Raw genomic sequence first — 27,556 nt, 5'->3', positions numbered from 1 at the left:
TACTTGGAAATCCCATATATTTTTAGGGATGCCAAGATGACATGTTGTATTCCTTTGGAAAAAATTACATTTCGCTTGAGAAATATATACTCTATGCTTTTGCAAAATTGGCACCTGAATATTCAAATATCAGGCTTCAATTTGTAATAATGCCCTTTCCATCCCTCTAGACATGTGAGATTCTCCTCTTAGTTAATTTTTTTAAATTTAGATTTGTTAGATTTCTTCGCCACCGTGAAATCTGGGGAAGCGGACGACTAGTGCAGGGCACCAGAAAACAGAAAGACCACACCCCACCAACATCTCAGAAGCAGAGGATTCAATCCACGGGTCAGTGACCAAGGAAGCAGACCAGTGGGGGGTTCTGCAGCTGAAAGACCCACAAAGGTGGCAGGCTGTTGGTGACTTGAGGAGAGGAACCCACGCAGGCTGTGGGCTTCTGGACAAAGCAGTCAAGGAACTCACACCAGGCTGTGGATTGCTAGAGACTGGGTCAAAACTGGCTAAAAGGGTGTCAGGTATCAGACCTGGGATACGAGTGAGTGCTAAATGGTTCCTAATTATGTCAGAGGTTCAAAACTGGAGCATACATCTGTGAGCATTAAAAGAGAATCCACAGACCCTCAGTGACTTGGCCCAGGATTTGGGGTGGTGTGGGGGGGGGGAGCACTCAGTCTTTCTCTGACTGCAAGAGGCATTTCAGGCAATTTCTGCCAGAGGTGAGTCTGTCTGTCTTACAGCAGGAAAAAAGCAATTTTGTGTGATATGACACTTTGTAATTACATGACAGTAAATTGTCTCCTGAAATAGAGAGAGGTTCAAGTTTCAAACTATTACAAACTCCACTCACCAGATTATACCTCTTCCCACTTTTTGTTTTTGCAAGGACACCATTGATTTGATCACAACTCCTCTGCTGCATCTGTCCTGTGACAGATTATGTATTTTACATTGTATCTAGAGATGTTTTTGAAAGAGATGGATTGGAGGAGTCGTTTAGGTCACAAACAAACACATACACTGCACAAAACAGCTCTTATTTAAAATACAAGAGCTTTGTTGAGAGTGAGTCATTCAGGCGCCGAGAGTCTTTACAAAGACAAAACAAGGAGACTGTTTTACTAAAGAATTTCAAAAGCAGGTGTAAATGGATTATTGTTTTAAAGCAACAGATTAATGGACTCAGAAGTTTGAGTCCAGTGCAGTCATCTGGCTGATACCAGTTTGCTATTCTAAGAAGGTCATGTGGTTTTGCAAGCAGAGAAGAGAGACCAAATAGGCTTTTTCTAAAAGAGAGAGTGAGAGAGAGAGAGAGAGATGGCAAGCCAGCATCTTGTTTTTAAGACGGGTCGTGAGTTCTCAGTTCAGCCTGTTGAAAAACAGGAAATGGCTGGCTAGAAATGATGTTTCACCTGAAATAAGGGAAACAAAAGGAAATCAATGGTGACCTGCAGAAGAGGTTATCATTTGGAAAACCCTTATGGGTCAAGGTTCTTTGGCAAGACACCAAAGTGGTTGATCAGAGGGAATCAGTTTATGTGTGTCCAATGAGCAGGAAATCCCTCTCTGAAACCAACAAGAGCTTTCCTGGAGGGTAAACATTTACTTTTAAGCACCGGAGCTTATCATTCATATTCAAATTCATAAATGTTGAATTCTATGCACAGTATAAGAATTGATAGACACCGGTGAACTTAGAGTTGTGTCAAAGAACTTTATGCACATTAAATACACCTGCACTTCGAATTAGAAGGGGGTAATGGAAGGCTGTTAACAGTGATAAGTTAAAGTTTGATCCTGTTTTTTTTTAAAAAGAAAATTAAAAACAATGTTTGTTTAAGTATGAATGGTGTTATTGCTTAAAATCTGCCTGTGATGGAAAGTATTCTTGGACTGAATAGACATCTGGGCCAAATGGCTATTTAAAGACAATCTGTACATGATTGTACATCCTAAAGTACAATGACTACTTCTATCCACTAAAGATTGTTAAAGAGCAAGAATAGACAATACAATCACATAAAATTCCCATCCATACAGCACATGTATTAATACACAGAACGATCACACCTCCTTATCAGACAGGAAGGGCCTACACTTCCCAAGGAGCCTAAGAAAGTCAAGGCTAATGGCTCTCAAACTGAGATTTTACAGGAGCGCAGTTGAGTCTCAACCATTGGATGGTCTAGTTGCTGTAAAGCATCAGACAGCAATGATGCAGAGTAGTGAGGATCACTGGGGTCTCCCTTTTTCTGTAGATGACATTTACTGGGAGTGTTGTTCAAATTGGGCTCAAGGAATAGTACAAAGACCATTTTGATCTAGTGAACAGCATCTTTAACCACGTCCATCATAAAAATCAGGACTTACATGCTGGGGAATAGCATCTTCCCACAGGCTGTGAGATGGATGAAAAGTGTCCTGTAAGTGTGATCATCCTCCCAAATATTTATATATGTAGCGTCTACTTCGATAGAGCTACTAAAGCAACACACACACACACACACATACCAGGTTAGTCAACACAAAACTGCTTTATTCAGTCTTTACAGGCTTCTTCTATTTACACCGTGTCCCGGGCTCCATGGGTCAAGGTGGGACATCATTTGTGAGTTTGCTGCAGATCCACGGGACCACAGGTTTAAATTAAGCCCTGTGAGTGTCCTGCACCTTCCGGCAGGGGAAATCACAGATCAACGTGCCATTCCTTGACACGCAGGACCACGTGCATGCGGTCAATTAAATGGATGAGTTCCCAGCTATCTGCCTTATGATTTCATGTGCCCGCCAAAGAACCTGGCTCTCTCGGCCCGCTACATAGCTGATACACACCCCACCCCCCACCAGAACCGTCGCCAGAAAGTAAAACACCAGTTGCATGCACCTTAGGTGGACACCCTCATCGTCTCGGCTGGGGGCAATGAAAGGGTGAAGCGGGATCCAAATGGGCAGAGGTTTTGTCTGTCCCAACTAAACAGCTGCGAATGTCCCCCAATGTCCAAAACCATCCTTCTTCACCACGTGGAAAACGCCCTCATACGGTCGTTGTAACAGTACTCCTAGGTCCTGTCTGCGCACAAAAACAAAATCAGTGTCCAGGAGTGGTGGGGTACATTCTGTTAAGGGGATCCAAGCCAGTGGGTAGGAAAAGCTTTGCTGATCGCGATACCATGTCGAAGCTGTGGAAGGAAGTTCAGATGAGGGTTGGTTGTGAAATGAATGTCCCATGAAACTGTAAGGACCGTACCATAAACCATCTCTGTGGACAATGCAGACATATCTTACTTTGGAGCTGTGCGCACTCCCAAAAGAATGCATGGCAACTCATCAACCTAATTGGGACCAGTGAGTTGGGCCTTAAAAGTGGACTTCAGTTGCTGGTGGGTACGTGGGTGAATTGTGTTCCGCGGATTGAATTAATGTGGGTAAACCAAATCTAGCCATCCAGTTGACGATGAATGCTCTGGCCTTGTCTCAGTGTCACTGGATGGCAACTGGACAGCCTCTGGCCAGCACGTGAAATGTTCTACAACTGTTAGAATGTATCTCATGTTTTGAGATTCTGGAAATGGTCCAAGCAGGTCTACATGCACGTGTTCCAACTGTCTGCATACTGGCAGGAAATGTTGAAGAGGTGCCTTAGTGTGGCACTGAATTTTGGCAGTCTGGCAGGAGGTACATGTGCAAACACATTGCACGACGCCTTTTCTCAGTCCATACTATACATATTTATTTGACATGCACTTGACAAATGTTCTGATGGACAGATGAGATAAGCTGTGTATCTGGTCAATAAGGTGTTTCCTCCAAGATGCAGGAAACATTGGTCTAATGTAGCCCAAAGACATGTCACAAAGTAAGGTTGGCCACCCAGTTGTGCTGCCCTCTGCAGTATGTCCAGGTTAGTAATGGCCGTACTGTATGCCTGAACATCGGGGTCCATTGCCTGGATACTGGCTAATTCAGGAATATCAATGTCACCCTGAATATGATATATAGTCGGTCTGGACAGCATATTCGTGATGCCATTGTTTTTACCAGATGTTATCCAAGTAGATGTAAGGGAACTCTAAATCTCTGCCCAAAGTGTCTATAACCAGCTGGCAGGTTTGAGCACCATTCTTCAACTCAAGTGGCATCCTAAGACATTCAAAAAGCCCAGAAGGGGTAATAATCACCGTTTTAGGAATGTCTTCCTTATGGATGGGATCTGATGGTATCTCATGGCAAGATCAACCTTGGAGAAAGCACAGAAATTGTGCAGATGGGAGGCAAAATCTTGCATATGAGGGACGTTAAGACAGTGGGTCTTATCCTGAGATATGGTCCGCTGGGCTTCATAAATCATAGCATAGACTAGAGTATAGCTGGAAAGTGATGCTGCAACTGTTTAAGGCATTGGTGAGGCCAGGTTTGGAGAATTGTTTTCAGTTCTGGTCTCCAAATAGAGGAAGGAAATAGATAAGGTGGAGAGGGTGCAGAAAAGATTTACAAAAATGTTACGTGGCTTACAACATCTCGAGTACAGAGAAAGATTAAGGAGACAGTGACTTTATTCATTGGAACGTAGATGGATGAAGGGGGTTATGATAGAGGTATTCAAAATTATGAAAGGAATAGATAGACTAGACATGAGTAGACTCTTTCCCCTGAGGGCAGGGGAGGTTGGAACAAGAGGGCATGAGTTCAAGGTAAGGGTGCAAAACTTTAGGAGGAATGTTAGAGGATGTTTCTTCACTCAGAGAGTGGTGGCAGAATGGAATGATCTTCCAGAAGAGATCATTGCGGCAGAGTCCTTTCTGTCATTTAAGAGAAGGTTGGATGTGTCGATGGATATGAGGGGGTTGGAGGGATGGCCAGAGTGTTGGAGGGGAAAACTTGTGGAGTTGTTCATGTGAACTGGCACAGACTAGAAGGGCCAATATGACCTGTTTCCGTGCTGTAAACAGTCATATGGTTATATGCGCTGGGCTCCACAGGACAAGGTGGGACCTCATTAAGAGTTTGCTGCCGGCAGGTTTGAATTAAACCCAGTGAGTATCCCAAGCTTTCCGGCAGGAGACACAAAAATTCGAAAAGATGAATTAACTATTTCCATGAACCCTCCACTTTTATGTCTATTTTTCTAAATCTACTCCATAATCTAGAAATCTTTACTTAACCCAACCCACATTTCTTCTCCCATTCAAAGCACTCAGCAATATAACAAGGCAGTAAAATAAAAACTCAATGCTGGAAATACTGAGCGGGTCATCTACTGGAAAAATAATTGGAGTTAAAACCTTCAGGTCGATAACTTTTCACTGGGATTCAGAAAGAAAATCAAATTAACCTGATACTCTTTGCTGAGAAAAACGAAGAGGGGAAATAACAAATTCAATATGTGGGATGAAATGCCCGAGCAGCAGAAATGGCAGTGGTGCTGGATGAGTGGAGTCGACTCGCTGATCAGCACATCTGTCTGGATGGAGGGGTAAAGGATAAACAAGACAAACATGATGCCGTCACTGTGAGGTACAATACGACAGCTGCAGAGAATCTGAAATGAAGGAATGGTGAAAATACTTGTTTTTGGATCAATGTGACAAAATTTGACCTGACGAAAGAAAACAAAATTGCTTTGCTCTGCCAGAACTCTCTAGATCAAGGGGCACAATAAAATAGTCCAGAAGTCAACATTATGAAATTGAACAGAGAAGTGATAGAAATTGGCAAGAGATAAAACACAGTTACATAATTCCATGAAAGTGGTGTCACAGGACGACAGGGTTCTAAAGACAGCTTTTGTCATCTTGGTCTTCATTAATTAACATATTGAAAATAGGAGTTGGGAAGTTATGGTGAGGTTGGATAAGATGATGGTGAGGGAAAAATTAGAGTATTGTGTGCAGTTCTGGTCACCTAGCTACAGGATGGGTATTAGTAAGATTGAAAGAGTGCAGAGAAGATTTACTAGGAAGCTGCCAGATCTTCAGGAGTTGAGCTACAGGGAAAGGTTGAACATGTTGGGACTTTATTCCTTGGAGTGTCGAAAAATGAGTAAGAGATTGCTTAAAGTGGAATATGAATGAGAAAAAAGGCTGAGAAAGACTGCAGTGGACCCAATTGTGAAGGAAATATTTTGCCTGAGAAAAATTGTCATTGGTCCATTTCCTCTAGAGTTATGAAACCACACACGGAATAAATCAATGACGTACAATTAAAACAGTGGTTTTCAAACTTTTTCTTTGCAATCACATTCCACCTTAAGTAATTCCTTACTACAGAGCTCTTCTGGCATAAGGATTAAGTGGAATATGATCCAGGGGGTGGGGGTGTGGAGGAGGAGTTTGAAAATCACTGCTCCAGATGAAAATGATTCTCCATCTCCGTTTTAAGCAGACATCCTTTTATTCTGAGGTTGTGCCCACTGGTCCTACACTCTCCCAGTACTGGCAAAATTCTCTCTATCCAGCCCTTTCACTATTTATCAGATTTCAATGAGGTCCTGCCTCATCCTTCTAAACTCGGGCGAGTACAGGCCCAGAACCATCAAATTATTCCTCTCATCCCCAGGGTCATTCTTGTAAACCATCTCTGGACCATCACATCCTCTCTTAGAAATGGGGCCTAAAATTGCTCACAACACTTACGAGATCAGGACAACCAAAAGGTGGTCACGTGAGGGAAGACAGCTGCAGGGCTGCCTAGAGTTCATGGATTGGATGGTGTTCAAGGAGTCAGCTGAGGGGAGGTTGGGAGGGGGAGGTCGTGGAAAGATGGCATCGGAAAATGACGTGAGAAGACACTTCTCCCTGACTGAACTATTCAATACTCGAACTGTAGTGAATTTTTTGACTTTATCAATGTTTTGAACATTAATTTACTACTGTAGGGTTCTGGAAATGAAGAAAGGAAAACAGCAGTGTTGGGCACTGACAGTTGCCCTAATAATCAAAAAGACAAAGACTAAGGGGAGCGATAGGCTTTATTACACACAAGACTGCAGGCCCGCGTGCAAGCTAGGTAAGTGAAGGGATGGAAGAGGTGGCTCGACCTTTATGGCCTGGGTCACAGGGGAGGAGTCCAGGGAGGAGTCTCGGAGAGGATGTCATCAGGAGGGTGGGCCAGCCCATGCCGATACTGGTCAGTTAATACAATACCATTTCATTACCAGCAACTTAGAAAAAAACCTAGGTTTTCAACCTGTGAAAAGTGCAGAAGAAGCAAGGCCGACCTTCCAGAAGGAACCTCAGGAGCAGTTAGAGATAGATCCAAATCCTCAATGTGGAACCCAAGAGAAGCTGGAAGAAACGTCTGCATCCTCTGCGCCTCCAGAGACGCAAAATATCGCCAAGATCTTTGGCCTGGGGGTGGGCCAGGAGAGTGAGCATGGAATCCAACCCAAGCCTGGCTTGACTAAGGAGACCAGGGGGGTGGGTGCCCGAATGTGAGCGCGAGTTCGCGGGAAGGCGAATGACTGTATGCAGCGGCCCATCTGAAGATGCTCCTCTGGTGCTACTGAGCTTCTCAGCATGGATGGATGTTCTCACATGCAGGAAATCCGCAGTAGGGCAGCCAGGTATGAGGTGGAGGAGGACAACTCAGAAATTTGAGAAGAAGAAGAGCAAGAATGACTATTTGCTGCAGTTGGACTTACTGAAGGAAGGCCTTAGGCTTTAAGAACATCTCCATCTCCAATGAAAGCTGTTGTTTAACCACAGACACCTTCCCCAGTCTTTAAGGCCCCTGCAACAGGGATGGAAGTCAACTTTATGTCTACAGAACTGATCCAACCAAATGAAAAGATGATGTCTTCTATGACCTAATATTTTGAAACTTTAAATGATCAATTTGCTGGTATAAAGGAAATAATGGCTGGTATGTGTGAATAAATTACATTTATTCTAGTTGATATTAATAAGAGTTTAACAGCAGTGGACACTGGACAAGATCAATTTAAGAAGATCGAAGACATTTTTATTGACTGTAAGGACTGTGGGGACCATTATTCGGAGAGCATAGATCATATTGAGGAGTTGTTTACAGGCTAGGATGTCCAGAAGAGAGATTTGTTAAAAAACATTGATTCGTTAGAAAATCAAAGTTGTCGAATTAATATTAAGATAGTTGGTCTGCCGGAAGATATTGATGGTTCAGATCCTGTAAAATTATTTCTGGAAATGGATTCCAGAGATGTTGGGAGTCGAGACTTTTTAGATAGGGCTCATAGGGTGTGAAGGAGAAAACCTTTTCTGGGTCAAATGTCAAGAGCAGTTCTTTTAAGATGTTTGTGATATCAGGATAGAGAAATTATATTGCGGCTTGCAGTTCAGAAAGCTTGCCTTGATCAAAGCCCAATGATGGTTTAAGACAATAGGGTTTTATTTTATCCTGATTTAAGTCAGGAGATTATTAAGTGATGGAAAGAGTTTAATCTGGTCAAAGCAGTGCTGTGGAAGAAAGGGTATAAGTTTACTTTTCAGTGTCCGACGATATTTAAGGTGAATTATGGGCCAGATCAGTCTCAATGTTTTGAGAGTCCTTATGGTGCATTATCTTTTGCAAATTCCTTCCCAGATTTGAAGGAATTGATGGGGAAAATGCCCAAGGTTAAAATTGGGAACGGAACAGGGAAACGAATTGGAATCAGAATTGGTGAGTGATGTTGAAGATGAAGCTCAAGCTCAATGTGGGTGTTATCACTGGGATGACTGATGGGTTTTAATGTTCGGTTGGGGGGTGGTGATTGACTCTGCTACTTCTAAAGTCATCTGTCAAATGTGGTATTAACTGCAGCTGGTCCACAGAGGGGGGTCCGACTTTTGTACTTGTAGATTTTTACATTTTTTACAGGGGTTTCTTATTGTTTGAAAGGGGGGGTTTAGGTTTTTTAAAATATGTAATTGCTCTGTGAAGTGCCAATCTCAAGAGGAAATTAAGTTATGGCTCATTTAAATTTTGTGACCTTCAATGTTAAAGGACTTAATAATTCAATGAAAAGGAAGGGAATATTGGCATATATAAAGAAAATGAAGGTTGATGTTGCCTTTTTGCAAGAAACTCATTTGTCTGAGAAAGAACATATGAAATTGATGAGAGATGGTGTAGGACATGTTTTTCATCTCTATTTAATTCGAAAGCTCGAGGTGTTGCTATTTTGGTTCATAAGAAGATACCGTTTCAGTTGGAATCATTCTCTGCCACATTGGGTCGAGAGCTGTTGGTGAATTGTAAAATTTTTGCTGAAGCATGGACTTTGATGAATGTTTATCCACCCAATGAAAATGACGAAGATGCTATTTCTGAAACTTTTTTGAATCTGGGTCAAGCTAATGAAAATATTTTGGTTGGTGGGGATTTTAATTGTGTGTTGGATAAATTTCTAAAAACTGTACAAAGAACCAAAATAGCTAAATGGATGTTAGACTCAATGAAAGATTTGAATTTGGTGGAAATGTGGAGTAAGTTAATTCTGACAGAAAAATACTTTTCTTTTTATTCACCCAGACATGATCCTTTTTTGAGAATCAACTTTTGCTTAACATCAGCACAATTACAGGGTAAATTTATACATGCAGAGTATATGAGTAGGATTTTATCGGATCATTCCTCATTGTTAAGTAGAAGTACACAATCCTTTTTCCAGACAGCTCCAAACATCAGCAAGTGGGAGAGAGATGGCAGCGCGAGTCAGGCAGGTGAGGAGTGGAGCAAAAATATCAGTGTGACTGGAATGGAGTGGGGGTGGATACAGCAGCATAATTTGGGTGGGCTTAAATCTGGCTTTCCAAAATCCAAAAAAATCTGAAATTCAGAACACAGTGACCCCCCCCCCCCCCCAAAGGGATCTGGATAAAGGATTGTACACCTGCACATGTTCTGGTTTGCATAATGTAGACACCCCTTACCGGTGAAGGTTTAATGGGATGTTATTGAAGCAACCAAAGTTTCTAAGTTAAATCAAAGACCATATTCAATCTTATTTGCCAATTAATACATATTCAGTACAAAGTAAATTTGTTCTGTGGGATGCTTCAAAAGCTTATTTAAGAGGTCTGATAATCAATTATTCTGCAAGAATTAAGACGCAGCATTTGGCAGAGAGGCAAAATTTGGAGAAGGAAATAACAATTTGAGAGAAGGAATTCCAACGAAATTCGACTGTGGATAAAAAGACTTTTTTGATTCAGTTGAAACTGTTATAATATAATGCAAACATATAAATATGAAAAATTAATACAATGATCTAAATAGAATTACTATGAGTAAGGAGAAAGAGCGCATAAAGTTTTGCTTGGCAATTAAAGACTGAACAGGCATCAAGGACAATAAATGCGATAAGAAATAATATAAGAGTTACTTTTAAACCTCAGGAAATGAATGATGAATTTCACTCATTTTACCAGAATTTATATCCTTTTGATGTCAATCAGGATGAGGAACGTGTTGAGTTTTTTTAGGTAGTTTGGAGTTATCGGTTTTGGACGATAAAGATAGGACAGAATTGGAAGTTCCTTTCAGTGATTTAGAAATTGAAGAAGCGATATTGAATATCACCTGGAGAAGATGGGTTTACAGGAGGGTTTTATAAAGAATTTTATGAAGTCTTGTCTCCTGTTTTGATGGATGTTCTTAAACAAGCTCCAGAAGAGCAAAAGCATTTCCAGAATCCTTTTCTAGAGCTAGACTTAGTTATTGCAAAAAAGGAAGAGCCCCATTGAAAATTGCCTCATATCAACCAATATCGTATTAAATGTAGTTTATAAGATAGTAGCTAAGGTATTGGCTAATAGACTTGTGAAGTATTTATCATGTTTAATACATGTTGATCAAGCAGGTTTTATTAAGAATAGATTTTCTTCTGAAAATATTGTTAGACTGTTGACGTTGATTCATGTGTCAAGACATTGTTTGAATCAATCAATGATAGTGGCATTAGATGCAGAAAAAGCCTTTGATCGAGTTGAAAGGTACTTTTTATTTAAATACTTGAAAGATTTAAGTTTGGACCTTTTTTGCCTGGTTGGGTTAAAGACTTGTATAAAAATCCCTTGGTGAGGATGGTGACGAATGGACAAATTTCAGATACGTTTAATTTAGCATGCTCCACTAGGCAAGGTTGTCCTTTGTCACCATTGGTGATAGAACCGCTAGCCCAAGCTATAAGACAAAATGATAAAATTAGTGGGATTAAAATAAAGGAAGAGAATATAAGGTTCCTTTGTACCAATATATTTAACAAATCCTCAGTAATCGTTATGACATCTGCAAACCTGTTTGGTACAATATGGAGAAATGTCTGGTTATAAGGTTAATCGGGATAAGAGGAAGGTATTACGAATTACAGAGGAAGATTATCCTGCTTGTAAACAGATTACACAGCTTAGATGAAAAATGAAACTTAAATATTTAGAGGTAATGGTTGATGTGGATTATCAACATTTGTGTAAGTTGAACTATGTTTCTCCATTGATAAAATTAAAGCTGATTTAATCAAATGGAAAAACCTTCCTTTGACATGAATGGCACATGTGAATTGTATTAAAAATAATAATTTTCCTTATATTCAATACCTTTTTCAATCAATTCCATCTTCGCTTCCAAACATATTTTTTAGAGAGTTATGCAGCAATCAGAATATTTTTATAGAAAGGTACATTTGCTAGAGTATTATTGCTAAATTTAACATGGCAATATGCATTAGGGACGACAATGGCTTCATTTTCAGAATTATTTACTAAATTATTAGTTAATTATCAGTTAAAATTTATTAATAGGATGTTCAATGTTAATCAACCTCCACACTGGGCTAAAATGTTATTATCACAGATTTCTCATTCTATTATACATCAGTGTATATTTAGATGGACTCCTCGTCTTTTGCATTATTATAATGTGCCAGTATTATGACATTTATGTGATACTTCGTATAAAAGAAATCTGGCAATAGGAACTGGAGATAAGGTTTCATTCCAAATTCCATCATATCAGGATAAATACATCTCCTTCTCGATGAATAATCTCAGTGTTTAAAGATTTGCCAGATGAAAGGTGTTCAAGTGTTAGCAGATTGTTTTGAAGATGGGATATTTTTTTCCTATGTTAGGCTTCAGGAAAAAATTGAGGTACTTTTAAATTCTTTGCTTGCATATTTTCAAGTACATGCTCCAGTAGTGAAGAGTTTTGGGCGGGAATTGAACATGCCTAAGTTAACTAAATTTAAAAATTTAATTGTAAATAGGGCAGAAAGGGATTTATTTCAGAAATGTATTCTTTGTCGCAAGAAAAAATGGCTAAACTGGATTTTGATAAATCGAAGCCTAAATGGGAGAAAGATTTATCCTTAGAATTATCCCAAGAAGGATGGACTACTCTGTGTGAAGATAGTGTGACTAAATTTGGTGAACTACAATTTTCTACATCAGTTGTATTAAATGCCGGAAAAGTTAAAAAGATTTGGATTTAGTCATTCGGATTTATGTTTTAATTGTGGGACTCAAATTGGAACTTTTTTTTTCAATTCTGTCTGGTTGTGTGATAAAGTAAGTCTTTTAGGATAAAAATTAAAGAGTTTAAGACGGAATTATTGGAGACTACTTTAATGTTAGATCCACTGCTTTTTTTAAATGGGGTATATTACAACTTTAACAATGGGTTTAAGAATGGATAAATCTCAAATTGAGTTTATTCAGTTAGCATGAGCAGTGGCGAGGGAATGTATTGGGATTACTTGGAAAAATTATGTGGATTTAAATATGAATCGTTGGCAAAATGAAAGCTTGTATTTGTTTGGAAAAGATAACAAATGACGTGATTTTTTAAATGTGAAGATTGGTCTAAAATTTACAGTCTTTTGCCTCTCTTCCTTCTTAAAGAGTGGAGTAACATTTACAATTTTCCAGTCCAAACTGGGCAGACAAGGATAGATGGACTTTAAACATGAACATGGTGAGTAATTAGTGAAGCTATTCATTCAGATATACTCCTCACGAGGTAATTCCAAAACACCCAAGTTATAGGGTTCCACATGAGATGCGAGGCCAATAGCCGCAGAGATCAAGACAAAGCTGAATCATACACACCATTACTACCAAGATTTACATTAGTGACATATCAGAGTCAATGCGATACTTCAAGATTAGTTACAGCACAGTAACAGACCCTTTAGGCCCACAAACCTGTGCCTCCCAATTCACCTTCAACCCCCCATACTTTTTGAACAGTGGGAAAAATCTGGACCCCCCTCCCCCACCCCAGGGAAAACCTACAAACACACATGGAGAACATAAAAACTCCTCACAGAGAGAGTAGGATTTGAACCCCATCCCTATCACTGGCAGCGCAACAGAGTTGCGATTCTGCCATCCACTGTTGAACCATGTTGGACAGGAAGAAACTCAAATCAAGGAAGTCAATAAATGGAGAGCATCAATATTTCATGAGTTGGTACGGATTAGTCCAGATTTTGAGAAAAGTTGGATGGATAGTACTTTGCAACAACATAATAACAGTCAGTACAAAAGAAGCCACAGCGAGCTTGCATGGGAGCCAGGAAGGGAAAGTAGCCACTTCATTGAAATGGAAGCAAGAGAATAGGCTCAGGAGCCAGAACCCAAGTGAGAGAAATTCTGGTTCATGAGCAAGTCACAAAAACCCAATGATGCCTTCCAAAGTTCATTCCAAAGGCATTCATCTCAATTTATTTCTCCAGTTTGGGTATTTTAGATCATTACCATTCCGCAGTATTCTTCAACATGTGTTGCTATGAGGTGTAACAATGCAGCTCGTATTTGCACAGCAGATACAATAAGGGATCCGCCCTTCCCCCTCTCCTTCATAGTGTCTATTTAAGACAAACATTTTTCTCTCAATTTGCCCATAATCTGCAAAGAAATGATGATGAGATCACGAGATGTAGCAGTAGAACTTCCTTCATCTTTTGATTTGATCGTCTAAACATGTTTTATTTTTTAAATACAGACCTGTGAGGGTCTGGGATGCATTGCTCGGGTGGAGGTGGGGGCTGGTACAATGAGGACATTCAAAAGACTAAGATACATGGATGGAAAAATAATAGAGGGTAATGAGTGTGAGGTAGGGAAGGGTTAGATTTGTAACGGCACTGATATACCATCGTTTACAAACAATTAAAGAATACCCTCACACGTTTCCTCCAGAAGACAATGCAGTCGACCTTCTTTATCCTCCTCAGACACAACATTGCATTCTTCAACTCCCCAAACATCACCCAGCCAAACCCCTTTGACCTTCTCCTTACTCAGTGCCACACGGTGATCCTGACCCTCTCTCTCAACTCCTCCTGCATCCGAGATCCATCACCCATATACAGACGCTTAACGCACGTGGGCTATTCCTCCAGTGCGACGATCCAATTACATCATCAGCGGCAACTGGCACCGTTCCCAAAGCAGGCAGATACATCACCGTGACAGCCCCCTCCCCCCCAACTCCAGCCTCCGCTCCATGCAAGGAGGCGACTGAATGGCACTGTTCCCAGGGTAATGGTCTGGATGGTTGACATTTCAGCCTGATCTCGTATGATACTGCAAGACAGGAGATGCAGGGGTACGACTGGTCCTCCGGCGCCCCGGTCCTCCGGCGCCCCGGTCCTCCGGCGCCCCGGTCCTCCGGCGCCCCGGTCCTCCGGCGCCCCGGTCCTCCGGCGCCCCGGTCCTCCGGCGCCCCGGTCCTCCGGCGCCCCGGTCCTCCGGCGCCCCGGTCCTCCGGCGCCCCGGTCCTCCGGCGCCCCGGTCCTCCGGCGCCCCGGTCCTCCGGCGCCCCGGTCCTCCGGCGCCCCGGTCCTCCGGCGCCCCGGTCCTCCGGCGCCCCGGCGCCCCGGCGCCCCGGTCCTCCGGCGCCCCGGTCCTCCGGCGCCCCGGTCCTCCGGCGCCCCGGTCCTCCGGCGCCCCGGTCCTCCGGCGCCCCGGTCCTCCGGCGCCCCGGTCCTCCGGCGCCCCGGTCCTCCGGCGCCCCGGTCCTCCGGCGCCCCGGTCCTCCGGCGCCCCGGTCCTCCGGCGCCCCGGTCCTCCGGCGCCCCGGTCCTCCGGCGCCCCGGTCCTCCGGCGCCCCGGTCCTCCGGCGCCCCGGTCCTCCGGCGCCCCGGTCCTCCGGCGCCCCGGTCCTCCGGCGCCCCGGTCCTCCGGCGCCCCGGTCCTCCGGCGCCCCGGTCCTCCGGCGCCCCGGTCCTCCGGCGCCCCGGTCCTCCGGCGCCCCGGTCCTCCGGCGCCCCGGTCCTCCGGCGCCCCGGCGCCCCGGTCCTCCGGCGCCCCGGTCCTCCGGCGCCCCGGTCCTCCGGCGCCCCGGTCCTCCGGCGCCCCGGTCCTCCGGCGCCCCGGTCCTCCGGCGCCCCGGTCCTCCGGCGCCCCGGTCCTCCGGCGCCCCGGTCCTCCGGCGCCCCGGTCCTCCGGCGCCCCGGTCCTCCGGCGCCCCGGTCCTCCGGCGCCCCGGTCCTCCGGCGCCCCGGTCCTCCGGCGCCCCGGTCCTCTGGCACACTGGTCCTCTGGCACACTGGTCCTCTGGCCCTGATGCAGAACGTGGACATTCAAAATACACTGGCTTCAACCTGTTGATGGAAACAGTGTTACCTTTTCCATTCCTGTCAATCTCAAAACACTATGGATGGTGCCATAAGACCTGGAAAGGACCATCGTAAATGGGCTAAAGTGGTTTACGAACAACATCATGTCAAAGAAACACACGAGTACAGTGTTGTAAATCATTTGGCACATCCACTGCAGATGATGCTGCCACATAGGAGAACATCAGAGTAATCTCATTTTTCGAAGAAAATCAAGATAACTGACCTGTTCATGAGCACTGTGTCTGGACTCAGATTCACAAACTCACCTGGCAAGGTCAGCATACAGTCATAGACTAGCTCTACCACTAAACATCCATGATCTGCCCTAAGAGCTGTAGTCACACTAAGGAGAACCATGGGCAAACGTTCGCTCCATGTCGATGATTTGCCACCTGCTGTCAATGGTGCTTTCGATCGTCAAGGAAAATGCTCAAAGAAGCTGTTGGCCCTGAAATGCTTAGCCATAATTCAGGTAGTGCCCAGAGGATCAGTGAGAGCTCGGACCAATGCTGACTCGAACTGAGACCCTCGATCTGTTGTAATAGTGCCCAGAACACCAAATGATGTAATCCAATGATCCACAAAAGTCCCATCAATTGTCTCTGCAGAGATGCCGATGATAGGAATTTCATCCTTCCACCTGGTAGTCCTGTCCTCACACGTGAGCAGAAAAGTACATTGCCGAGATGGCAGAAGTTGACCTTTCAAGCCACAAGGTGCACGTGCTGGAAATGGGAATCCAAAACAACAAAACCCCCAGCTTGAATTTCATGTGCCTGGAGACTTTAGGGCATTGACCCAGCAAGCAAGTCCTTGCCCATAATCCAACATTCTGTTTTAAACGAACCCAGGTAAGATGTTCCTTAACCAGTTTGATTGATGCTCTTCCACCAGGAATAGATAGATTGTGAGGGGAAAATCTCCTGCCTCATAGCTGCCCACACAAATAGCCTAATCCTTCCTGTTGGGGGAAAAAAAATCAGACCAACATTTCAGCCGATTCATCCAGGGTCACATCTTGAAGATGGAGACCAGAGTTGATCTGGTTACATCGGATGAAATCGGGATCAGTGCACCGTACATGAGCCATGACATTGAAATTGATGTCAGTAGTTGTATGTAATGTCGCACCTGGATTGGGCACCAATTCGCTTTCTCTCAGATGTCACGTGTGTCCGATGAAAATTGAAGGATGAAGTGCAAGTGCTGAATCTCCCTTGGCAAGTAGAGATACAGTATGCATAAGAGGCTGGTGGTCTGTACAAATGGTCAAAGGATGACCTTCCAATAAAAAAGCTGAAATATTGGATTGGAAATTGGGATCCATGAGGGAATTACAAAGAAACATTTCCAAATTGTATCTTCTACTTCAAGAGGAATCTCCAAATCCAGACTTGAATAAATCAAAAGAAAGATGGGAATTGGATTTGGGAACTGAAATTGACCCTTTTTGCTGGTCTGACATTTGTTGGGACAGTACTTAATGTTTTTGATAGATTAGTTAATAATAACTTATTCATCAATTATATTTAATGGCACATCAATTAATTTATTCCTAATTTTTCAAATTCATGTTTTAGATCTGAATCCCATCCTAAAATTGATTGTGGGGAAATGCAAAATTGTATTTCCTTAGCAAAGGTGACTTATAATATTAGAACTGGGTATGATACCTACTTCAAAATATGGAAACCATATTTAGATATGGGTTTGGATATCTAATGTATTCACTTCTCCACCCCACCACCACTTTTCTTTCATCTTAATGGTTGAACCTTATCATGTTGGTTTAATTCTACTATTTTATTAATATCCTGCCTTTCCTTTTGGGAGGGAATAGTAATCACAGGAGCTTTGTACCTAGGTCTGTATTTTTTTCTTTTATACTTTTTTTCTCTTCTCACTTTTATGTACAGTACAACATTTATTTTATTATTCTATTTTGATCATTGAACGTATCATTTGGATACGATTCTATTATTATATTGAACTATAAATATATATTTTTTAAAACAGAAATGTTTCACTGCGAGATAGATAGCTAAGAGTTCTTGCCCAAATGTACTATACTTTGCCTGAACCGGTGACCGCTTGGCTGAAAAACAACACCAAAGGTTCCAATTGCCCACAGACTAGCTGTTCGAACACTGCTCCCACAGCACTGACAGATGCATCTGTTGTAGGAGAGCAAGGCCTTAGGCATTTGATGTACAAGCTTAGTGACATTTGCAAGAACAGTGTTAACATCATGGAAAGCATACACAAAGTTAAGGTCTTTTTGAAGCAGACATCAGATCCTTTGAGTCGTTCAGCAAGAGGTAATAGAGATGCTGTGGCATTCACCAGGGAACAGCAATAAAAATTCCTCATACCTAAAAACCATCACAATTGGCCAACCTTAATGGGGGGAGGAAATTCTCAAAATTCACGCACTTCTCATTCATCAGCCAAAATACCATGTTGCATAACTCTACGTCCCAAAAATACAAGATCAGAAGCACCAGAAACACTTTCCTGGGATTGATCACGATGCCACATTCCTCAAGCCTCGGAAACAATGAGATAAGGTGGCTCTTGTGCTTCTCTTCATCCACACTTACAACCAGAATCTCCTCGATCAACACAAGCACCAAAAAATACCCAAGGCCAGTGAGTTCGTGGTCCATGAACCACTGGAATGTCTGAGCTGCATTCCATAGACCGAATGGTATTCTCAGAAACTCAAACATGCCGAACGGGACCATCACTGCTGTCTTCGTGACATCCGAAGACTCAAATGGAATCTAATAGTAAGCATGTACTAGATCTATTTTAGCAAATACATATTTGCCGTGGAGGTTGGCTGAGAAGTCTTGTCAATTTGGAATATTGTATCAGTCAGGCACGGTGAAATTGTTCAGGGGACGATCATCTCTGCAAGGCCACCAATCCCTAGTATTTTTCAGAACCATATGCAACCGTGAAGCCCAGCAGCTGTAAGATCTGTGGACGACACCCAACTCTTGCCAATCTAATCTTGCGATTTTAAGATAATCTGGGGGCATTACGACCTGCGTCTCAGACCCTGCCTTTATATGGTGGCTTATTGCATGTCTGTACACCGTTACGATGGGGTCACGAGGCGAGGAAAACACTTGCGCAAGGCTTGGAAAGGGCAGGAATCAGGTTGAAGGCTTGTCAGGCAGCAGATGGCATTGGAAGGACAACAAATGCAGCTCAGTTGCATTCAAGAGCTGCAGTCCACACAACAACGTTTTTTCAAATACATCACGGAAAAATGTGACAAGAAATCCACTCCCAAAATGGAATTTTCCACATTTACAACTGAAAAACCACCCAAAATGATTGCAAGACAGAAATGAAGCACGAGTAACCTGTGGCCATGTTTGAAAAAGAGAATCATTTGTAGCTGAAAGAACACATGACATATTAGAAAGACTATATTCCTCAGGGATTGGAGGGACCAGCACTGATCCAAAGTGACAGATAATTTTGGAGTTTTACATAGAGATGGCAAACAAATAACCTACTCCAACAATTGCCTCAAATTGTTTCCATTTTTCTCAGTTGCCTTCGATAATCTCTCTCAAATGAGAACAAGATCCCAAGACAAAAGAACAGAACCAGGCCACCAGGCTCATCGAATCTGCTCCGTAAATACATACTGAGCTACTCTACACTCCTTCCAATTTCCAGCATTTTCCGCAAATCCCTTCATGCCCTCACTAACGAGATACTTGTCTATTTCTTGTTTAAATACTTCCAGTGATCTGGCATCCACTGCTGTATGAGGCAATAAGTTCCATAGCTCCATGACACTCTGGCGAAAGAAGTTCTTCCCAATCTCTGTTTTGGATGGATAACCTCTAATTTTCTTGTCCTCGACTCACCCACCAAGGGAAACATCTTACCCGCATCCACCCTATCTAAACCTTTCAAAATACAAAATGTCTCCATGAGCTTTCTTTTTAAATTTCCGATACCCCAATGAATACAATCCAACAGCTGTCAAACACTCCTCGTACATTATATTTTGTATTCTGGGAATCATCCTCATCATTCTCCTCTGCACCCTCTCCAACAACATCACATCCTTTCTCAGATAGGGGTCCCAAAATTGCACCCAGTACTCGAAATGTGGCCTCACCAGTGCCCCATAGAGCCTCATTAACATCTCTTTTCCCTTGTACACTATTCATCTTGAAATGAATGCCAACATAGCATTTGCTTTCTTCATGACCAATTTCACCTGGTCATTAACTTTTAGTTTTCCTTGCACAAGGACACCCAGGTCCCTTTGCACATCCAAGGTCTGAATTTTCTTCCCATCCAAATAGTATGCTTCCTGTTTATTTCCACTGCCAAAATGGACAACTGTACATTTCTCGGTGTTAAATCTCATCTGCCATCATTTTGCCCAGTTTTCTAATCTGTCAATATCCTTCTGCAACTTTACGGTTTCTACATTTCCTACTCTGTCCCCTATCTTGGTGACCTCCGCAAATTTGGCCACAAAACCATTTAAACCACAATTCAAATCATTAATTTATTTTTTCTTGGAATATATCTATCCTGCATTCCTTTTATTACTGCCACATGCCAATCCAGAATCGATCATGACTGAACCTGAACATGTTTATTGTGATAAACATCTTCTAATAAATGTTCTGGCTTTAATTTTTAAAAATGTTGTTGTGGTTCCTCGTCATCACCTGTTTGGAAGCTGAATACACAAATTTTTCCAAATATTTTTTCAGCAATAATTCTGTGGTACAGAGGATTACTCATCTTTCTTTGAGGTTAAAAGTTGCATCTTGATTTTCTTGTCTCAACTGAACATTGCACAAGGTGAAGGCTGATTAAAATGGATTTAGTAATGATGGCCTTTAACTTTGCATTATTGCTGTGGCTACACAGCTTGAATGATAAACTGGTGTTTCTACAGGGAATTAACTCATGGAAATGTTCTAAATACATTCATTGGAGATAGACCTTTGTGAAAAGTTTATTGCCCATCGGCAACAATCCTTGAAAAGAGATGAATCATCACCCAACAGAGCATAATCCCATCTGTCAGCACATGATCCATACACATCACCCATTATTCCCTCTTGTTCATGTGCCCAACCAAATGCCTCTTAAATCGTGGTGATTTCACCACTATCCTGGCAGCGTGGGCCAGACCCCCACTGCACTGTGCAAAAACCTGCCTCACTTCTCTCCTTTTCCCCTCTCATGTTCAATATAGGCATCGTAGTATTTTTACATCTCCCACAGGGGAGGGGGAAGAAGAAATCTACCTTCTCCAGGACTACAATAATTGGATAAATTTCAACCAGGTCATCACTCAGCTTCCAATGTTCCAGAGAAAACTATCCAAATTTGTCCAACCTCTCCCCAGAACCAATGCTCTATCCCAAGCAACCCCCTGATAAACACTTTTTGTCATGCGGCAACTAGAAATGCAGAAAACACTTGAAATGTGGTCTAACCACGTTTATATTTCATGCCCTGCTCAATGAAGAATACTTTCTTTAACACCCTACACTTTTGTTGCCACTTTCAAGGAGCTCGCGCTTGCACCCCAAGATCCCTCATTGCAACACTACTACAACTCTTCTCAAAGTGCAAGACACTTGTCCAGATTAAACTCCATCTACCATTTCTCTGCCCACATTTATAAGTCATCTGGTTTGGAAGGGAAAATATGTGGGGAACTGAGTGAATCAACAGGACAGGGAGAAAACCTGGGGGGGTGTGGGCTGGTTACATGAACTTGGACAATTCCATATTCATACCATCGATTCACAAATTCAATAAGAGATGGTTCCTTTGTATTTGACCTCACCCAGACAATGGAGGAGGCAGAAGACAAAGGTCAGTGTGGGAATGGAATGGAACTTAAAACATCTTGTGACCATGAGCCAAGATGGCCATTGTGATCCAAGTGGAGGCGCTCAGCCAATCTGTCATTTACTCTGGATTGGGTTTCTTGCCACAGAGGGCACGGACATGGTTGGAGGAGGTGAATTTGAAACTTACCCTTCATGAGAATCCCTGGATGGTGGTAACTGATGTAGATTGCAGGAGAAAATGCCCGAGGACTGGGAGGAATTAGGAATCTATAATTATTTGAAAAATCTTACTGCAAGATTCATCACCAACGAGTTGGAAAGCCGCTTCACACTATTCTCCCTTTCAGAAAGATTTAGTTAATAAACAAAACAATCTTTCAGCACAGCCAGGGGCAAAAGTGCTCTTAATTTAGTCTTACAATCAACAGACTTTGAAGTTACCCACCGTAAATGACTCAAAATTCAATTCTAGATTCTCTTCTGGTGGAAGTATAAGAGCCAGTTGCTTGCTAAATCAGATGAGCCTTATTCTGAGTTTCCACTTTGACTTTCACACCATCAAATGCAAGCCCCAGTTTTTTATCCCCAAGTATTTTCTATCCTTACCCACTTTGCAACCACACCTCCCTGAAATTGGAACAAACAACAGCTAATTTTAACATGTATAAATCATATACAAAATAATTTACCCACATTTTCACATCACTGTCGCCACCGAGTGATAACTTGTGCCCGTCAGGAAACTGCACCAGTCACTAAAGGGTGCTATTTACCTTAGTGTTACTGACTCTTTTCCAGTGTTAATTTTAGACATAATGACATATTCAACATGCACAATATTTATTTTATTACTGACGAGAACTAGAAAGCATTGTGTAAAAAAGAGAAAAGCTCGTCAACCAGGAGATACAAACTCCTGACTGCAATGTTACTGTGCACATTTGCTACATTATTGAAGTCTCACAGAGCTTACAACAGATATTCAAAGTCAAGCAATAACAGAAATAACAGAATATTACGGCACGGTACAAGCCCTTTGACCCACGATGTGTTGATCTTGATATTTCTAACAAAAAAATAATACCCTGTAGTGGCTACTGCGGTAGATGCTACTAAATAAAGGCAAACACATACAAAGGTAGTCAACTCAAGACTGGTTTATTGCAGACATACACAGACCTTTTATTCCCTGCCTGTCAATGAGAATATTAGTGAACACCTTCCGGTCCACAGGACCAGCAGGTTAAAGCTACGAGCCATTAGTGCCCCATGCCTTTAGGCAGGGGCTTCATCTGATCCACTCACTGTACTTTGGTACCCAGCACTGTTAGCCCGCGACGTGTCAGGTAAGTCTGTGAACTGATGGTGGTGGTTTGTAATACTGCGCTGTGCATCCGCTACAACCCTGTTTTTCATTCACCCATATATGCCTGTCTAAGAGTCTCTTAAATGCTCCTTACGTGATATTGTAATGGATAAATATATTTGGAGAATTTGGTAATATTTGGTATTTTGGTAAGATTTAGAGTAGGTTACATACATACACACACATACATTTTAAAACATCTTATTTGAAAGACTGAAGTAATATTGAAGATCTCTGGAGAATGTTATGCACATACACAAGTAGGTGTTAATCGAACTGATGTCATAAAATGAATGACCATTGTTTGGAAATGGAGCCAGGATGGCTACAAGTACCTTTCTGCAGGCTGCTTACAGGAAAGTCACTCCAAGGTTTTGTTTATCTAACACTAGGTTAAGCAGAAGAAAGAAATCCTGTTGTTTGGAATAAGAGGAATGGAACTCTGTAGTATCTTGCAGAAATAAGTTACCATCTGGAAAACCCTAACGGGGCAAAGTTCATCAGTGAGACATTGAGGTGACTAATGGTGGTACCTCAGTTGTGGAAATCCTCGAACAACACATCTCTCTCTAAAAACCCTACAAGAACTATCCTGAGCGGTAAACATTTACCTTTCGAGCACCAAATCCTGGTGAAATTTATACACATTCCATTCTGTGCACGGCAGAATTGCCTGCATCCAGAGAACTTGGAAGAAAGAGAAGTAAGATTGAACTGTGAACCAAATCACTTTTCTTAAATTTAAACACATTACAAATATGTGCACTTAGAATTAAAAAGAGGTTAATTTGGGTTTGTTAAGTATAGAGTTAGGTTAAAGTTTAATTCTATTTTCATGATTAAATTTGATTAAAAATAACTTCTGTTTTAAAAACCACTTGTCTTGGTGAATGTCTCTTGCTGCTGGGTTTTGGGATCCTTTGGGCTCTTAACAATATCTGCTTGGATAATGACATTGGACCTGTTCAAAGTAGGAAATGGCTTCTACCAGCAGGAATTTCTATTTGATAAAAAAAAATATTGATAGGTGGCTGGCCACATACTTTTCCTAAAAATTAATACCCTCTCCCTCCCTAAACCACATTCAGCCCCGTGACATCTTTCTACGTTGCATTACTGGGACCACCAAGGACCTGACCCATTTCCCATCTCTCCTTGCAATGCCAATAATGGCAGCTGCCATTAAGAACTGACAAATCACATTTTAATTCAGCAAGCAATATGAAGGTTATCCTGACATCCTGCTTAAAAGGAAGGGTCAACAAACCTTCCTAATTTTGTCACTTCATTTTTATTTTGCTTCCCATGGGGCATGAGCAAAAACTGTCCTATCCATTGGTTCACCAAATTATGAGAAAAATCATGATCCCTGTTCATGAAAACCCATAACTTTCAATGTTACACAGATATACTAGGAAGAATTCTGTAATAAAAGTGAATAAAACATTGAAAGAATTTCCCCCTTATCAACGCTGATATTGTAGCACACCTGGCAACTGGGCAAGCAAAAAAGGCCAAATCACTGCAACACTTGGACACTCCAAGATGGCACAGCGTCCCCTTTACCACTGAGAAGGAGCCTGGGCCTTGCACCATGTGCGGGCTGAGATGCCCTTCACTTCCGCGTAGCGGCCAGCCAGCTGGAGAGTGATGCTGGAAGTCAGGGGTACGTCATCAGAAGTGGGTGGGCCAGTGAGCATGTGGGGAATTTAAACCAGAAAAGCCAGTCTTTGTTTTACACTCACCTTGGTTGGATGTCTCTTTATTTGGTAGCGCTGCCGCAGCGGATGCTACAAATGGATAACTTCTTACTTGCTGCAACCAAACAGGTCTGCAAGATACACCAACCTAAATAGAAAACATGACCAGAAATCCCAGAGATCATAAATTCAAAAGGATTGGTGAAATTTTTACTCTGTATTTTTAACACCAAAGTCCCTATATTTTTAAGGCATTCGATCAAGTAACTGAGAAACATTATTTTAAACAGATGGTACGTCAGGATCAGAAGTATTGGAGCATTATTGTTCAGGTGACACAACTTTAAAAAATAACATCTAACTTTATGAAGAATGTGATACAACAACAGGAAAAACGGATGGAATCAGACACATTCTATGAGCATTGGGAAGCAAAAAATGGATTAGTTTTCCATCCCTTCCTCAGCAACCCAATGACCCCGACAGGTCCTCCCCGACCTGCGACCATAGTGTAGTCCAAAGGATCAATCAGACCCCACAATGGTCGCAAGTCGGCGTTTTGCCCCCGTGCGAGGAGCCCTGAAGTCTTGTAGGAGTTTATAAACAGTTACTATTTAAATTAAAGGAGTTTAGTCCAAAGGTCCCAAAATGGTCGAGTCGGGGGGGAGGGTGGGTCCACGATGGTCGCAAGTCGGGGTATTTCCCCCATGCGAGGAGCCCTGAAGTCTTAGAGCCTATTTTTAAAATCAAATGATTTGACAAACGAGAACAGTCACAGGATTGACTTTGTGACTCAGGGTCCATTAGCTGGGGGCAGCCATCTTAATTTCTGTGCGCATGCGCCAGTGGTCAGTTGCCGCTTGCGCAAGGGTTCGCTTCGTCGCCCTCAATCAGCACATGCGTATCTGCAACATATGCGCGAACTCACCACGCATGCGCAAACCAGACTTGCCAATCACCTGCCCCCGCCTCTTCCCTGTCGGCGGCATCAGGCCTCGCACCGACGCCTCGGCTCCACCCAAACACCCCGCCGGTACCGGCCGCTCCCGGGTGGGGCCCGGTGGGCTGCGGGTCGCCCGCTTTTCCTGGACCGCGCGGCTGTGGAAGGTTCCGGCGCCTCCGCCAACTTACTCCCATTCGCGCCCGAGGCGACACGACGGACCCCGAGCAGACGACGCTGCCGCAAATGTCCCGCCTCCTCACAGCAAGAGCCAATCAACCCGCGAACCCGCCCATCAATCCAACCCGACTTCAGCGTCCAATCAAATAGCGGCCTCACCGAATCAACCCGTTGCTCGCGTAACTGAAGCAACCAATCAGCGAGCGAGCGAGCGAATACACAGGTGAACCCAATCAGCATCAGAAGACAAATCAAGCAGTCGAAGGATCAGAAGACCCTTCGGCCCTTCCACTTTTTACTAATCCAACAACAATCAAATCCTTGGGAAACACAGGATCACTTTGTCCTGGCTCCAGGATTCCTCTGATTTCAAGAAATACATTGTACCCCAACTGCAAGGGAGACTATTTATTCTCAATCTTTCCTTCATATTTATTACCGCTTCCAATTTAATGTCTGCTACTTTTTTCAAAGTATCTACATCTAAGTTCAATGCATATGATCCCTCTACGAGTGGGTACGGCAATAAACTCATCACAAGTCCACGGATCCCAATTTCAAATGCACCTTCAAAAGCGGAGAGAATTCCAAGGATATTACATTTTCATTGAAGACATTTCTTAAAGTCTAAGCAGCTGATCGGTTATTGGGAAATTGTGACACTTGGTGTTCGGCTCCTTTGCATTATCCTCTCTCGATCCGTGCTGCTGTGTCCTCTCATAATGTTGTAAGGTCATCTCCCTTTTTACCAACGACCAAGAGATCCACATTCAAACTTTCCTTCTATCACCTGCTTAAAACACCCCAGAAACAAATCTGACCATCTTTGTGTACTTCTCATGCTTCAGGTAAGGAAACTGTACACGTGACTCCCGATGTAAGATGAGCAAGACCATTCGATGTGAAATTGGAGCGTGCGCGCTACTGTGATGGGTGGAAAGGCGGACACACGCCCAAAAAATCAAATTCAAAGACTCCTTTATTACACTCGCAGCTCTGCTTCTATTCTCTCCCTGCTGCTGTCGACTGGAGTGATGTCACATCCATGCCGGCCTCCAATTGTTCGGTGTTCCCTTCTTTGTGGATTCCTGCCGTGCGCGTTGTCCCCTGGTATGAAAGTTGTTGGTCCCCGTGGACTCTGAACAGTTGCCACATTCGTCGGCCATCTTGTGTACAGGGTGGCATCCCAGTTAGCATGAGCCCCACCTCCCTAGAACCAGCGCTGTTCGCTGCTTTCGGTCGCCTATATCTGGGTCGTGGGGGCTGAATTTGCTAATGTCCAGATGTGCTGGTTTGAGGTGGTCAATGGTGAAAGTCTCTTCCTTCGCACCGATATCCAGCACACTCACCATGATGTGTGGAATGAATGATACACACCTGTGAAGTCGAAGTCGAAGACTGGTTCGTTGAACTGGCAGCTCTGCTTATATACTCTCCCGCTAGTGATGACAGGTCTTTCGAGATGGCAAAGCCAGCCTCGGATTGGTGGGTGTTCTCGCCATTGCTCATTGCTTCCCACTGTGTGGAATGTCACCTGGGACGAAGATGATTGGTTGCCGCAGGATCTGTGTAGTCACCGCATTCGTCATCCATCTTGTGTACTGGCTTTCGTCCTGGTGAGCAGGCCGCCTCAACCATATATTATGGAAGAATATGGACCCCATATTTACAAAGGGTGGCTCTAACATTCCCTTTCTCCTTAAGGCCTCAGTTTTTGAAAAGGAACGTTAAAGTAATTGGTTCTCCTGTTGGGGGTCCCTTGTCCTCATTTTTCTTCTTTTTCTTTTAGCAAGGGGATGGAGGGCAGATGGGGTGGTTTAATGGGGGGGGGGATTTCTTTATTCCTTCTTTTAACTATGACAAGTGTATTTATATTTGATTTGTGTTATTATTAATTGTGTGAATTCTTTGTGGATTTTATTTATAAATAAT

The 27,556-nt window shown here is 43.0% G+C and overlaps 1 long non-coding RNA gene across 1 annotated transcript in view; it reads right to left on the bottom strand.

Annotated features, from left to right (window-relative positions):
• The window catches only part of LOC138745287 (uncharacterized), a 40,110-nt gene extending 15,474 nt beyond the window's left edge, over positions 1–24,636 (bottom strand). Inside the window, exon 1 of the long non-coding RNA XR_011346139.1 lies at positions 24,550–24,636. This is a non-coding gene — a long non-coding RNA (uncharacterized lncRNA). The remainder of the gene's footprint in view (positions 1–24,549) is intronic.
• Positions 24,637–27,556: the final 2,920 nt, after the last annotated feature.

The sequence above is a fragment of the Narcine bancroftii genome, chromosome 11 (genome assembly GCF_036971445.1).
Source record: "Narcine bancroftii isolate sNarBan1 chromosome 11, sNarBan1.hap1, whole genome shotgun sequence".
NCBI classification, from domain to species: Eukaryota; Metazoa; Chordata; class Chondrichthyes; order Torpediniformes; family Narcinidae; genus Narcine; species Narcine bancroftii.
Note: the sequence above shows the minus strand (reverse complement) of the source record. Positions and strands in the feature narration are given on the sequence as shown.